Source organism: Fistularia commersonii, chromosome 25 (genome assembly GCF_037954325.1).
Source record: "Fistularia commersonii isolate RoL2024-O1a breed Wild chromosome 25, RoL_Fcom_v1.0, whole genome shotgun sequence".
NCBI classification, from domain to species: Eukaryota; Metazoa; Chordata; class Actinopteri; order Syngnathiformes; family Fistulariidae; genus Fistularia; species Fistularia commersonii.
Genome location: NC_141308.1, coordinates 1,280,359 through 1,296,222, shown reverse-complemented (window position 1 = coordinate 1,296,222; position 15,864 = coordinate 1,280,359). Strand labels below are relative to the sequence as shown.

The window sequence follows — 15,864 nt, the reverse complement described above, 5'->3', positions numbered from 1 at the left end:
TCTTCACACAACGGAAAAATTCAAACATTTATTAAGTAGTTGGTAAAACACCAGTATAAACTTATTTGGAAGAATTATTATTACCAGGTTGACACAGATCACAAATAATGATGCTAATTCAAAATGATAACTGGTATTGCCAGTACTATTACTACTACTAAGATGATGTTGATCATGGACATTGTGGTGCGGTACCTCGCAGCAAGAAGGTTGCTTGTTAAACTCTCAGGTTTTTATTTTTCCAGATTCTCTGGTTCCCTCCCAGATTTCCAGAAAAATGCTGTAGATTAATCGTGGACCCTGAATTGCGTTTGTGTGAATACATAGAATAGAACATTAACAGAGATCTTTCAAATAGATACCTTACATCACATAGCAAAGTCAATCATCAAATAAAAACAAAGTCAAGGTGAATAGGTCGGTGGAACTGCACTACCTGCTGACTTCTTTAAGGGTGCCTGCTCCAAACGAAAGATTTCTACTCAAAAATGCAACTCCATAGGGACATTTAGTCCATGTTTCATTGCTTTGAAAGATTTGCCATGTAAAAATGTCTGCATGCAATGTAAAAACATGTAAAGAAAAACAAAAAATAGCTAAAACTTTTCATCTCTATGTTTATATTCATATTTCTCTGAACTTAAGAATGTATGCTTTTCCTCTCAATTTCACATTAACTCTTGTCAATTTACATATTTTAAAGTAATAGATATATAAAACCTATGGATGAACCATGAGCAGTGGGCTGCTGTCCACCAGCATCAGGGGAGCGGTTAGGGGTTCAGTGTCTTACTTGACAACAGTTTGACACACTAGGAGGAGCCGGTTCCAAAGATGAGCGCTCTACCTCCTGCGCCACGCTGCCCCCAAATGGCCCTGGCGACCAGTCCAGGCTGAATCACGCCTCTTGGCCGATGACAGCTGCGATAGGCTGCAGCTTCCCCCGCGACCCAGAGTGCAGGCTAAGCGTCAGAAGAGGGATGGATGGATATATATGTTATCCTGTATCAAAAAATGTATTACTCATTGTATTGTGTGAGATCGCCTATGAAATAAGCACTCATCTCCTTGATCAATGAAATGTTATTGTATCATGTCATGCCATGTGATCAGAAAGAGCAAAGCCAGAGTAACAAACAGCTGAACCCTTCAGAGATGTGATGGCAAGCAATGCAACGTATTATATGAATCAATGGTAGATTTAGGGGCATTAAAACATCTTCCTCAAAATTGAAATTTGTGGGATGGTCATTTGTTTGTAAATGTGTTTCATGTCCCATCCCGTGTCATCTTTATCATTGCATGCTGGAGCTGTTGGCAACAACATCAAGGCTGAACAAACGGACATCTCCCCTGTCGCATGAATCCATCCCAAATGACAGTCCAGAGCCATGCTCGCAGCCACTATTACATCACCTCAACTGTTCTGCACCACTGCACAGAGTGCTTTTCTATGAATAATACAGAGAGACTGTGGAGATAGAAGCTTGGCGACTACATGACAAAGGGGGCCCATATGCTTATAGAGACAAGGAAAGACTGTGGACAGATGAAGTTCCAACCAGATCCCCATGATGAAGTTTGTAAATGGAATATCCCCTTGAGATGCCAGTGCTTAACATTTGATTTAATTTTTATAACAATTTAAGAACATAGACATAAGTGTTTGAAGTGTGCCCACATTAAATAAATTTAACTGAAGATCACAATAACATGTTCAAGCCCAGATAGTCTGAAGAGAGACAAGGTTACAGACTTTGTCACAAGACAGGCGGCACCAGCACAGAAGGAAAATATTACACTTCAGATAAGTGCGCTTGCACGTGGGCGCGAGCACACACACACACACATACACACATACACACTCTCATACACATACACATACACACAGGCAGGAAATCAGACAGGCTATGAAAGTCACAGATAATGAAAAATCTTCTAGCAAATTTGCAGCAGCATCAGGATCAAATGTTTTACAAAAAGGCTTGAATTTTTCTACCGTCTTTTTTTTTTCTTTCTTTCTCTGTCCTCCTTCTCAGTCACTTGTTCATTATTGGCACAGACATTTAACAGAGTTAACTGGGTGCAGTATATAATTAGACAAACAAAAAAGAGAGGGATGAAACATCTAAATGAGGAGAGACTCCAAATGATTACACATTCACTCTGCTTCCTTCCCCCACTTTGCTGCACACATAACCAAACCGCCAATTAAATGAGAGGTGGATGAGGACAAGCAAGCAGCCAGAAGTCTATTTGTGTCTCTATCTCTCTCCTTCCCTCTTCCCCTGAAGACTCCCAGAGCCGGGAGGGAGGAAGAGGGGAGAAAATAGAAGTGAAAAACAAGAAGTACATAAATAAAGAAATCAGAGCATTTCACATCCGGTCGACTGATTGGCTAGGACTCCAGTCAGGCAGATCTGGGCCACAGTTGCACTCATTGTTCAGTGAGCTTTTCTACACAGTCCAACCCAGCGACAGCAATGAATGTTGATTGTGACCTTTGGTCTTTGGGTACAGTGAGAACAGAAAGTCACTTCTGTGTGAATCTTGTGTGTCTGTCTCTGGGTTGGCGTGCTCCCACTCGCCCTTTTTATCCATCGTAGCGGCTCAGTCCTGACGTTGAGGGAGCAAACCGCGGGGCACAGTCAACGGTCGATGGTTTTTGTGCAATCCATACCAAACTCACCGACAGCGTTGAATGTTCACCGAGGCAAGCGACGGGGACAGTCAGGAAGACAGAAAGTGGGAAGGTGGGGAGGGGGGGCAGCAGAGGATGTCGCTCAAACTGCAGAGGTCGAGTCTGCTGCATGCATGTTTAAACCTTGAGAATTCCAGAATTTCCACAAGGTCATTTATGGGGGAAAAATGTAGTTTTTCCTGTTTGCAGTAAAACTGTTCCAGACAGCACCTGAAAGAAATATGATGAAATTCATTGTTAGCAGCGGTTGCAGCAGTTGAAAGCAAAATGAGAACCAGTAACCACAAAAAATGAGATTTTATTCAACCGTGATAATAGCCATCATCATCATCGTCATTCACTCTGCTCCTCTGTGTAGTTTATTCTAAGATGTATGGAACTTCACACCAAATGGCTCACAAACTATAGAAGTCACCATTAAGTAGTAATTATGGTAGCATCTTGTTGCCATTTCAAATTATTTTTGATGTTATTTTTAATTATTGACATATCCAAGAGCAAATGGGGAAAATGTATCTAATCCAGTGAGACAGAGCAGTGTTTGTGCCACATAATCCTACCACAAGTAGTGTATGCGGGTACGTAACTATAACCAGTGTTCAATTGGCATTTATCTATGTAAACCATGTGAACTAGTAGTGCATCAGGGGTGTAAGACCAAAAATGAGCTGAGGCATGTTAAACAAAAGGCCAAAATTTCTGCACTTTATTTCTCTTTAAAAAAAGGAACACTTTTGCTCAGTATTTGCAATCTATTTCCACCTGTTTCCAAATTAAATCGCCATGGTCATTTTTTCAATTCCTCAGAAAACACAAAAAAAGTCTTACGTTGAATAAGGAGTTGATTTAAGTACATACATATTTTTTGTCAAAAAAATAAATTAGGTCATTATTTTAAGAAGGTGACAATATACATACATCTATTCTTTGCACTAGAGTATCAATACAATGTTGCCGAACAAAATATTACATTATTGTGTCAGATTTGCTCCTTGCCCCACCCATTTCTAATATGGCGCGTTCTTTGTTTTGCAGTGGGTGGTCAAAAAAAAACCTCACATCTTCATAAATTGAGTCTAAAACAACAATAAGACACATTTTTCTGGACGGAAACAGCCTTTCTCAGACGAAAGCAAATAAATTAATGCTGTACTGTTGTAATAAACATCTGAAAACAGACTCTCTCATGTCTGGCATCATTCAGAACCTGCCACGGTTCTTATGGACATCTAACCCAGAGAACAATGCTGTGATATCCTACTGTGCAGCCAAGCTTTTTTATGCACCCTGCCACAGGCTGAGAGCTCCCATTGTCAAAGGCAGCCCATTGCTTGGGAACAACTATCAACAGTGCCCCTCCACTGCTGTGCAGACTGAGGCTGACGTCAGGATGGCAAACGCTGATCTATGGACATTTGTTGCCCTGTTTTATCGGCTTAGGGTGCTGATGTCATTGAGCAAGCGAGACCTGCATCTATTATTCTGCAGGGGTGGGAGGAGAATGTCAGGCTACCATGATTACACACTCAATACAATGGATGCATTAGATTATTGCAGCTATAACTCAGTAACTCATAAAAACAGACAATTTGGTGTTTGTCTCATGACTATGTTGGGTCTTTGAGTAATCGCTTATGCATTCCCTTGCGGCATGCGCTCAATGAGAAAATGTAAAGGTATGTATATTAATTTTCTCAGTCATAGCGAAAGAAATACATTAGTCAATGTAATTTACATAACATTAACATTCACTCAGTAAATAATACGACTTATTACGCGGATGAAGTCAAGTTTTCAATGCGTGTTGTGCTTTTCAACACTGAAGAGCATGTTTTTTCTGCGAAGGTGAATCTTAAGGTAGCAAATTATCTAGCTATATTAAAGCTATATTTTTCCATACTCCAACACATTTGCAAAACAACACTTTCACCAAGACCCACAATGAGACATAAAATGAAAAATAGACAGGAGATGGGGGAGAGGAAAGGGGGTTTTTGCCATGGCAACCCCAGTGTCAGCCAGCCATTTCTTCTTAATCCCCCCAGTTCAATGTCGCGCCCTCTGAGGGACCCCTCTCTACAGCTAAATATTTCTTTTGTGTTGAGAGACCCTCTGCATATAAGTGCGTGTGTGAGAGGGAAAGAACGAAAGAGTGAGGGAGAAAGAGAGAAAGAGAAGAAAAGAGAGAAAGAGAGAATGAGAGAAAGAGAGAGGGGGGCCAAACTATAGGCCACAGAGTCTCAACATTACAAGCCAGAGATCAAATCACAAGCAGACACTTATATACACACACACACACACACACACACACACACACACACACACACACACGTACATATACACATTTAAACACTATATTGATGGAGGGAGATAATCTTTTGAAATAGCAGATAATTACACCATATGGCAAACAGCCGGGTCCCTCCTCCCTGAGCCTATTGCAGACTAACCATTGGTTTCAAACCTTTGCGCTTAATGTTTCTGTGCCGCGCGGCACTATGAAATTCAGTGTTTCTTGCTCTTCCCTGAGTTGGCCATTCTATATGACTGACAAAAGCAGTTTTGAGGAATGGGTAAGGAGAGGCGTCAGCTGCTTGACAAAATAAAAAGGATCTATTTGTTCCTGACAATAAATGTTGCGATCTTTGGGGCAGCTCCACAGCTGCAGTCGGATAGGCTTTCAATTCAGACTGTGAGCTAATAGAGAGCAACGTGTCCTTTCCTTAACTACAGGCAGATTTAGTGAGCGGGATAAAATTCGAGAGGTTCAGAATCTCAGTAAAGGGAGAAAAATGTGACATATGTTAAATATTTAGCAAATGAAAGAGGCTTGTGGTTGATAATATTTACATTAAGTGAAATATACCTGATAGCGAAGTTAATGAATGCATAGAAGTCGGCATGAAGAAGCGCCACGTCACACCTACAGATGCAAGCACAGTAACAAAAAATTGTTAAAAGACCAGTTGTACAGATTTTTACACAGCAAAGCAACCGCAGGCATGTAAAGGCATTCATGACATAAAATTGCGCTTATTCCAATTTCACAAGAAACCGTTCAAATCAAAAGATGATTAATGTCCAGCACATCCTCCGGAAATTCCAAAATGCACTTCCCCTGAGGCTGAGTGATGGAAGAGGTGAAGGAAGTGCCAATGGTTTGTCTCTGGGGTGGTCTGATGTGGCAGTGGGTGCGGCCTTAATGTAGCTGCATGTCCAGTGCGTACTGTACATTTAGTCATAATGAGTAACAGACCTGCAGACTGCCTGTACGGGCCACACACTTTACTTCATGCCTACACATGCATATGCTCCACTTAGATTACTTTTTTTCATGTATGCTTGAATGTTCACAGAGAAGCAGTACCCAGCCAGACCGGCTATATATGTTATTTTTAGTGAAATAATCAACTTTCATAAACTTGGGTTTTTTGCAAGAAAAAAGAATAAACGTGATAGAAGAGTATAAGCGCTTCTTGAAAATCTATTAGTCTTTTAGAGAGCAAAGTGCAGTGTAACACAAGGTGCAGTATCAGTCCAACAAGTGCAAAAACATAAACAACAAACAAGGGCGCTGACTTGGCGCCTTGGGACTGATTGGCAGGGTGGGTTCGTTGGGTGACCCCTGACCTTTTTAACCTCAGAGGAATGTTGTCTTGCTGGTGCGTGTATTGTTCCAACCTCCCTGAGGGGTCCAGGCCATGCATCAGGAGGATGTGAATGGCGAATGTTCCTGAGCACCCCCCCCTCCCAGACCTCCTCTTTTCTTTACGTAATCCTTCCGTTGTTGTACTTCAAATTCAGGTTTCAACAAAACAAAACAATAGATGTCGACAGGTTGGAGAGAGAGCTGCTGTGGTCTAAAGTGCCCATGCACACTGAATAGCCAATTGCAGAGGTGATGGGCAAACTCGCCACATTGACCTAACTAGAGGGACCTTCTTCACTGTATCACGCATCCAATAAACCAGTTTTTATTGGTGCACTGTCCAGATCTGAGAGATGTGTGTATCTTCCGGCAGTCTGGCGCTGGAGGAAGTCACCAGCACTAAAGGGAGACTGACAGATGAGAGGGCCAGACAGACAATTACTGACCAGGTATGTCCTTTATACCCACCTAAGGCTGGTCAGAGGAAATGGAGGAATTTATGATGTCATAAAAAACTGCCAGAGGAGAAGTGCCTGAGAACAGGTTGTCTCTGGAGCTGTGGCCATAAAAGACTCCTGTGGCTTCCGCTCCCTCCCCCTGACTACCACCCGAGATGACAACAGTACACGGAGCGCCACGAGCTTAGCGCAGACGGAACTGCACTCAAGACACTGGAAGAATTAGTGTACAAGCATAACTGTGCTGCGGGTTTAATGAAAGCGACTAATGGACTTGGAAGATGAATAAAATAAGCTGTTTGGAAAATCATTAATAAATCACAAGTAAGTATATGCTAAAAAAAACTTGAAATCAACAGTAATATGACATCACATTATATTCACATATTCTTTGCTCTATATGCTCATTTTACACAATCCCCATTTAAGATCTGTTCATTTTTTATGGGACACTTTTAAATTCTCCTATTGCTAATATATTTATTCCATTCGTTCATTGGTACTTCTCTCACCAATTTATTGCTAATTTTCTTAAATTTTCATTATCCTTAACGATTCTCAAAAAGTTTGAACCATAAAGAAACAGATGCAACACGAGGATTAAATACAGCAGGTTACGGAAATGCTGATGTTGCAGTACCATGTCTAATACACCTGTTTTCTGTTTGCGAGCGTATAAACACGTAGCCACTGAGCCGATCATCCTGATTCAAAAAGAGACATTCTCTGTCTTCGTGCTTGTTAAGAAAGAGAAGAGAAAGGTGGTTATTTGCTGTACAACCTCACTAAAGAGGTTACCCATTGTAAAAAGGAGTGGCTGCACAGCCCCTTTTCCTTTCATCCCTCTCCTTGAGGCACGCTGCCTTTGTCTCACTGAGGACACAACAACCGGCCTCCCGGCTACGCTGTGCCGGTCAAATACCTGGGAACTACCAGTGGTCTGGTGGGAAAAACAACAAGAGCAGGAGAAGGAGGAGGTAAAGGAAGGGAGATAGAAAGAGAGGAGGGGAGCGCAAGGTGTGAGTGTTAATCGGTGGCATGGCGAGACTGAACGGCTACGAAAGGAGAGTCTATTCAATAAAACCTGTTATTAAATCTCAAAAGGAAGCATGACATTGTGCGAAACTGCGGAGAGCTTTGAACACCTGGTACCAGGGTGCACTTAAAAAGATGTTAAACGTGGTGACACCAAAGGAAAAATTGATATATACGAGTTTACAAAAATATAAAAACATCCCTTTTTATTTCCCAGCGCCCATCTACTCTTACTGAAGGTAGCGTTTGTACATGTGGGCATGAGGTTAAGTAAGTCGGGCTGAATGTTTTTTTTTTCTTTTTTTCCCCTTCCAATTCTGTGCTTTCATGCCAGCTCAGCAGTATGAAGGCACTTCCTGTGTATGAGGTACTGTATAGGGATGAAGTGAGTTTAAATTCTCCCCAAACTGGCCACAGCCGACTGAAGGTAAAGCTTTACGTTCCTGCCCAGGCAGTCTGTCTCGGGGACCAGACCTCACTGTCACACCTCATAAAGTAGAGCTCAAGCAGCAGGGTTGTGTTTAGAGCCAAGGGAAAGATAAGGCAAAATAAGGACAAATAGGGAGAAATATAAAAACACAGCCAGCCGAGAAAAAAAACTGCGGGGAAAATAGTGAAAAGCCTTCTTTTAGTTTGTGGCATGTCTCCAGTAATCTGAATAAGAAAATATACTTTGGGGACAAATTGTAGCCGGAAACATGAGAAAGCGAAAAGGCTATTGAAAGGATTGTTAAGACTATAATCCTCTCTTCATTTCGAGTTTCTGTTTAGCTGTCAAGAGGGAAGCGAGGACCCACAAGTTTATTTTCAAACAGTCCACAAAGAATGCCTGTCATTTCCTGGCGTTCCCCACTTCCATATGAAAGCCCCCTTTCCTTTAGCAACAATGGGAAAGACACCAAAATTTCCATGGGGAGTTTCTTGCACGGTGATACAATAGAATACATGTTGTGACAGAAATGAAACAGGCTGTTTCTCTCAGCTGAGACAAGATCTAGACCAATGTAATGTTTTTGTCTTGCAGTTAGGGCACTATGTGATTAAAGCATCCACAACAGCCATGCCACCTCACAGGCAAACTGAGACTGGCAGACATAAATGCGACATTTGATCATAGCGCTACTCATACATCAAACTACCCTCTGATAGATCCGACAGATATCACTATTTCAGAAATCAGATAGTCAAACTTCAGCAGGTTTTATCAAGTTTGAGTCTCCATGGCTGGTGTCTCTCTCTCACACACACACACACACACACACACACACACACACACACACACACACACACACACACACACACACACACACACACCATACATGTTTTTTAATGAACCAAAAGAGGCTTTGGTCCTGAAGTGGAATGAGTTCAAATGTCATTTGGTCCTGAACAGGCCAAAAGACTCTTGAAGGCCACCTGGTTTGACCCAAGCAGACCTGAGCCTGTGGCTAGACGGGAGGTCAGAGGTCAACCACTCATCTAGATGGGCAGTACGCCGCCATGCCTGAGGCAGGGTGCAGGGGTCTCCATTACCTAACCTTTCCATTTACCCAACATACACAGAGAAGCACTAAAACACATATGGACACAAGTTCCTGCTGCTGTGAACTCGTTGACCGCTTAACTTAATTTACCTGTGATGCCTGAACTCAGTCCAAGTGTATCTGCTAAGCAGTTTCTACAAGGCCCAATGCTTTGGCTCAAGATCCAGATGTACAATAGTCTGAAATGAAGAGAAGTCTGAGATGGAAAAAACAAATAAACACAGACGTTAGAACTAACGGGCTAATTTGGCTAATAAACACGGTGGTTTCGCATTTAATATCTCATCCCGCTGACTCAGAAATAAAGAATTAACAAAGTTTAGACATGACGATTGAAAAGACTGAGGGAGACAGCAGCTTCCTGTTCATCCAATGTTTCATCCAGTGTTTGTGGCAGCGGGGGATAAACTTGAGTTTGCCAGCAGTTTGTTTGACAGCGGTTGGTATCCCACTCCCCGCGAACAGACTTTAAATTTTCCCAAGAAACAACTGCAGACACTTAATCTAATTAAAATGTATGCCGCTGATAAGACGTATAGAGAAGAAAAGGCGATCCCTGGAGGAGAGCCTCTTCACCGGGATAGCTGGTTGCCTCTCGCCATAATTGTCGGGTGCTACTGATGAAAGTCATTGCATGTGGTAATGATCTGCACGCGAATAATCATTGTTCCAGAAGGAGATAAGCCAACATACAACCACCCCTCCCAACTACATAACATCAACTGCTTATAGCTGCTGTAGCAAGTTAAAAATATTTTCAATGCATACCGCACCGGTGTTCGTTGCTATTGCGGAAGCTGCCGCATTCAATCCTCACGGCTGAAAATGACCAAGTGAATTATCTGTAAGCGGAACTATCAACAGCAATCACATCAGTGCCTTTTGAAACAGTCCGTATGCGTTTTTCGATAGTTCAGGTCTTTTTCTCATGGCGCATGATTAAATGTGAATAAACACTATATTTCTTAAAAGCGGGGGGAGTGTTTGTCAATTTTGAAAAAAAAAAAAATAGAAATCAGTGTGGATGCTGTCTACAATCTTCAGCAGTAAAATGTAATGCTGCTCTAAGCGTCTAGACCCTACCGTCTAGATCCAGATGGTAGAAGAATTTATGGAGAGTGCCTCAATAACCTTCAGTCATATTCGTGTTTGGCACTCCATGCTAAGAGACTAAATATGGCAGTTTCAAACGTCTCTATAGAAAAAAGAAAAACGCACAGCTCAGCTGTATTTACCTGGGGGGGGGGGGGGGGAGCAAACTGAGGAGGCACTGTGGACCAGAACTAGTTCTGTGATGCTTTTGCTTATGTGCGTTTGTCTGGTCATGTTGCATCTCCAGAGCGCCCACCCTGAAAATGGCAGTCCGCCTCGTTTTGCCATGTGCTGGAGGCCAACATTATGGGAGGAAGTCAGATGCGCAGACTGTTTCCCAGAATTCACAATACGCGATGCTTCTCATCTCTTTGCATTATTTTTTTTTCCAGTCTACAGAAATAAACCACTACATATGTGAAACGCTCAAGTGCAATCGCAGTGATACTGTACATCACATCTAGTCGTGAAAGACCAAATAATTTAACACCACTTAGTCTGCTCATTCATCTTTTGGCCACGTTACGCACCCATCCACGCAGACGCAACGCATCATGAGTCACGGCTTTACGATAGACGGGTGGCGGCTCCGAGTGATCGCTCTCTTTACCGCTCTTCAGGTGTCTCACTCGGATATTTTTTTCTCCCCCTCCCCGGTGCACAGCATGGGGTGCTGTTGTAATGTCGATACAATGACAGATGGTCCACACAAAGCCGGTGCGCATTGTTCAGCTGAAAAATAATAGCTCCCATTTATCAGCGTTCGCCGACTTTCGGGGACGATGGTAAAAGGAGGACAGTCTGGAGGAGTGAACATCCCAACATAAATGCATTTTGAAAGCTCTGATGCCTGTTTAAAAATAGGGATAAAACTTTCCGCGCAACCGTAAAAAACGCATTTTCTCCTAAACGCCGGCAAGCTTCGGGAGGCATTTTGAAGGAGTGTGCGTAAAAAAAGGTCTCTTAGTCACTTACACTCGGGATCACTGAGTCAAACGGGTTTCTTTATGAAAAATGACCCATGGAAGACACGCTCCTCTTCCGCTGGCATGTGGAATAAATTCACATGCGCTTATTTCGGAGACGCGACGCCGCCGGAACGAGCGCAATAGGCACTTTCCATTCATTACGCGTGTTCGAAACGTAAACAGTCTTCACGGTAATAGATGTACTCGGTGTTCAAAAGGATTGGGGGGAGGACAGACAAATATCCGTCCGGCTGCTGCATCATTTCCCACATGTCATACGGGATATCCATGTTTTAAATTTGATGCATTTTACGTTGAATACTCACAAAAACGCTGCTGCGCAAACAGCAGACTCCCGCTGGAACTGTCTCTTCAAGTCTGGGTGTCTTCATCCTCTTCAACCTCCATCCGAGGACAACTCCACACCGATTGAGTGCTCGCTTTTCCGATCCACAGATTACGTCGGTTTGAGAGGCAGCAGGGAGGGCATCCGGTTTACAGGGATCACCGGGAGCACCGGGATTGGCTGAGAGGAGATAGCTTGATAAAATGCGCGCTTCCTATTGGACGAGAGGGCTCGCCGGGGAGTGGATGGAGGGGGGCTGTCCTGTATTATTCAGGAGAAAGCGGGTGGGGAGTGGAGCATGATACTCAAAGTAGCATGTTCCTCCGCATGCAGACAATGCCCTGTGTCTCTAATACATTCAAACACAGTTGTTGTTTTATTATTATTTGTATTTTTTTTTTTTTTTGCAAATATCTTCACACGGACTAGCAGTCAACATTGAGGAGCACATCCAACTCAAAACTGGCCGTCACTGATGTTGTTTGAAATATGATAAAGGTTTTGAATTGCATCCCCAATATTCACTGGAGGGGAATATCATTTGGAGATTGAAAAAAATGTACATTTTCTTGAATTTTGTTGTTTTTTTTTGTTTCAAAATGAATTATGGAAAATGTCAATAGTTCGCAAGGGAATGGGTATAAATAAATCAAAGAGCCATTATTGTGCGCTCTTAACCGTCAAGTAAATGTGCATATGGGCTTTATGTTTCTGTTTTCTTGCTGTATGTGAGGTACGGGAAAGCTTGAACTGCAGAATTTTCCACCCAGGACTATGAGATGAAATGGTGCATGGATAATTCTCCCCTCAGATCCTCTGGTACGCGCACCAAGAGTACTCAGCGGAATCAGTATTGCTCAAAGCTTTTTCTCATATTCCCATTCTCACATCAGTGCTACTGTTGGGAGGCGGTGTGTGCGACTACAGGAGTCCACAGCAGTCCATTTTCAAAAGCCTGTGCTTTACATCAAAATTTTATTCCTCCCCTATAAACGTATAATTACTACAGTGCATCACCCCTGACCAACAGGCCTCCTGAACACTCAAAAGCACAAATACACATATTCACATCCATAATCCAGACTGTGAATTGTTAACCTGCATACTGAGCTGGTGCGTGAGCAGACAGGGAAACCCTAATAACCACAGCAGGGGCTCTTCTCTGACCGGTAGCCATGGTGATTGAACACATTTCTCCACACAGCAGAAACGCAGTCTGGCTGAGCGACACCACGCAGGCCTTTATTAGGGCCAGACCCTTGGATGGGAAGTACCAAGTAGGCGATCACACCATCAAGCAGACATTTGCTCTTTCTGAGAGATGCCAAGCTCCAATCACTCAATCACAAAATAAAATACCATGTTAAAGTCCAACAATAGCAGCGTATCATCTGATTATTGCGTAAATTTGAAAGGTAACTTGCATAACCAGTGAAATCGGTGCCCTCTGTGTAACATTAAGATTCATTCAGCTTTCAATCTAATTTCAAACAACCAAATGAGAGCAACAGCCTTGACTTGATTACCCGTAGGCGTCTAATCTCTCGTCTCTCATGTAAGCTGCAGCCCCAGTTGTAGATCACAAATGAAACCATGCATGTGTCTATTTGTTCACGGCTGCTATAATGTAAAAATGCTTGTTTTTGAGTAAAAGATCATGTTTCTAGGAACTCTACACACTGGTCATGCGTCCTTTCCATACGCTCAATTTGATGTTTCCAGAGAGTTGCTGATTTTTATCCAAAAACCATAAATAAAAGAAAATGCTGGATTATCAAGGAGCAATATGGACCAAACCCAGTTTATAATTATTATCTTGACATTCCATCACATTGCATATCAATAATGGTGGATGGTATTGAGAATTTTAGCTCAAATATGTATTGATGACCCAGAGTTTTTTATTGGGTTGTCATTATTTAAATGATTACCAGAGACAATGGATAACCATCGTAATGAAACTCAGACTCGTCCATGTAAGATGAGTATTTCTCTTTTTAATGTTGAAGTTGTAGTCTCTTCAATTTGAATAACCACTAAAAGGCCAATGGCTGATCAAAAGTGAACAACACTGTTTTCGTTTCCTTTCAGGTGACAAGGGACTTCATAATTCGGCAAATATCACATGTATTGCATTCACAGACTTTAGACAGCTTTGCAAAGTCCCATTAACATTTTTGTTATAATTTTGTCTGATTGGAATTTTGATATATTTATTTTCTGCTTTGCTGACAACACACAGTCCCAACCCTGACTTTTGATTTCTCTTGTGCATGCTTTTGGCTTTTTACTGATAAAAAGTTCAACTTAATCACCAAGAAAGAAGCCCAGTTAATCCCTGTACAGTTGTTGTCCCTGTTAGGCGGTCAGCAGTATTGATATCCCCATTTGCGGCCCCCAAGGCCGTTTGCAGAGAAATTTAGTGTTTAATTAAAACTATGGGTTACAACTTAAAATACTTATGATTTGAGATACCTAAGCCCAGGCTTCTTCAATTATTACTCATCAAAGTTGATAGATGGCATCCCCTGTCTAAAATGATTGTGTATTATGGAAAGGTGGCAGTTTTGTGTAGAGCCAGAATCATGTTTGCATTTACAATAAGGCCAAATGTGTGTGGGAGACGGTAGGGGGGTTCAAGTGTCAACATATTGTGTATTTGTGCACATTTGAAGGCTGTCAGGTGCCACAGATGGCACACATTAAATCACAGAACACGTCCACTTAAGAAGAGAGAAGAAAACATAATTTCTTTTTTAAAGTCATATGCATTATCCAAAAAAAATGACTGGACATGGAAGTCCAGTCTAAATAAAGGTGAAGAGATTAATATAGAGGCACCTCAAAGTCTCAAAAAAATAACAAGAAAATATCATGGAGTTTGATGACGCCACATTATATTAGGTGTTAAGTTGTTTTGGCATTAGCCAAAATTAACTCTTCTCTCCACCGAGATGAGTTTTGGTGCTTGGTTTCCTAAAACCATTATTCTCAAGTAAATCACACCTAGCCACACGTTTACACCTTTATACCAGACTCAACGAGGAATCAAAAAACCTACGTGCCATTCATGCTATCTTTACTTACTGTTGCAGAAATCCTGAAAACTCGTCTGGTACCTACTTTCATACAGCTAATTGCAAACCCCATTGCGAGTGTGTTATCTCACGTCATCGTGAATATGATATAGTGACCACCAACCCTGCACAACCAACAATCCAGTGTACTGTTCTACCATAGTAAATGCCTCCTGTCGGGTCTCATTGTTGCTCAATGCCATGAGGGAACTCGCCATCTCAATTAATCACTGAGTTTCTAATGGAATGCTTTCCTTCAGGATGAGGCCCATCACAGAGGGGGCTGCAGTCACAGCCCTTGGTGATGCTGCTCTGATTGCTTGAACACACACTCAGCTTTGGAGTCACTGCAGATGTCTGCTAATTGTGGTGATTATGGTGAACGGAGGGGGGTAGGAATATGTAATGAATTTCCCATCGCTTTCATGCCTCACATCCTTTGGCTATGTACATCTGCTATACAACCAGAGCATCCACGAGGTTTGATGGCAAACAACAAAAGTGACGTGGGGGATCGGGCACAGGATTTTGGACAGCCATCCATTTCTAAAGCCAAGTGTACCCAGATTGAGTTCCATTTATTCTTTTGCTTGTGTTCGCAACTGAAACAAACCAGGGTTTTAATACTCTGCAATTTGTTATTCTCTCTGATGATTTAAAAAAGCACTATGGATATGGATAGGACAGCTGAGATAATAACACCCATTCAATGCAAAAAGTGTATCTTATTATTTTTATCAAGTCAAGTCAATTAAGTCAATGATAAAAATATGTTAAAAATAATGATAAAAATAAATAGCAGCAAACATTAGTTTCAATCCTATTCACCCTTAACTATTGAGGATATAGTTTTCATTTAGAAATGTTGGCCACATAACTTCCAGTTAAAACCTACTATTTAAAGAAGATCTTGAGCAGCACTTGGGGGAAAGATTTTTCAGAACTCCTTTGGATTTCACTTATAAAGCCCCAGTTCAAAAAATAAGTTTGACAC

The 15,864-nt window shown here is 41.9% G+C and overlaps 1 long non-coding RNA gene across 1 annotated transcript; it reads right to left on the bottom strand.

Annotated features, from left to right (window-relative positions):
* Positions 1-17: 17 nt before the first annotated feature.
* LOC147218766 (uncharacterized) lies at positions 18-11,902 on the bottom strand. Its single transcript, XR_015108740.1, has 3 exons — positions 11,774-11,902; positions 5,568-5,624; positions 18-2,911 (listed from the first exon to the last, which is right to left on the bottom strand). It is a non-coding gene; the product is annotated as an uncharacterized LOC147218766 (long non-coding RNA).
* Positions 11,903-15,864: the final 3,962 nt, after the last annotated feature.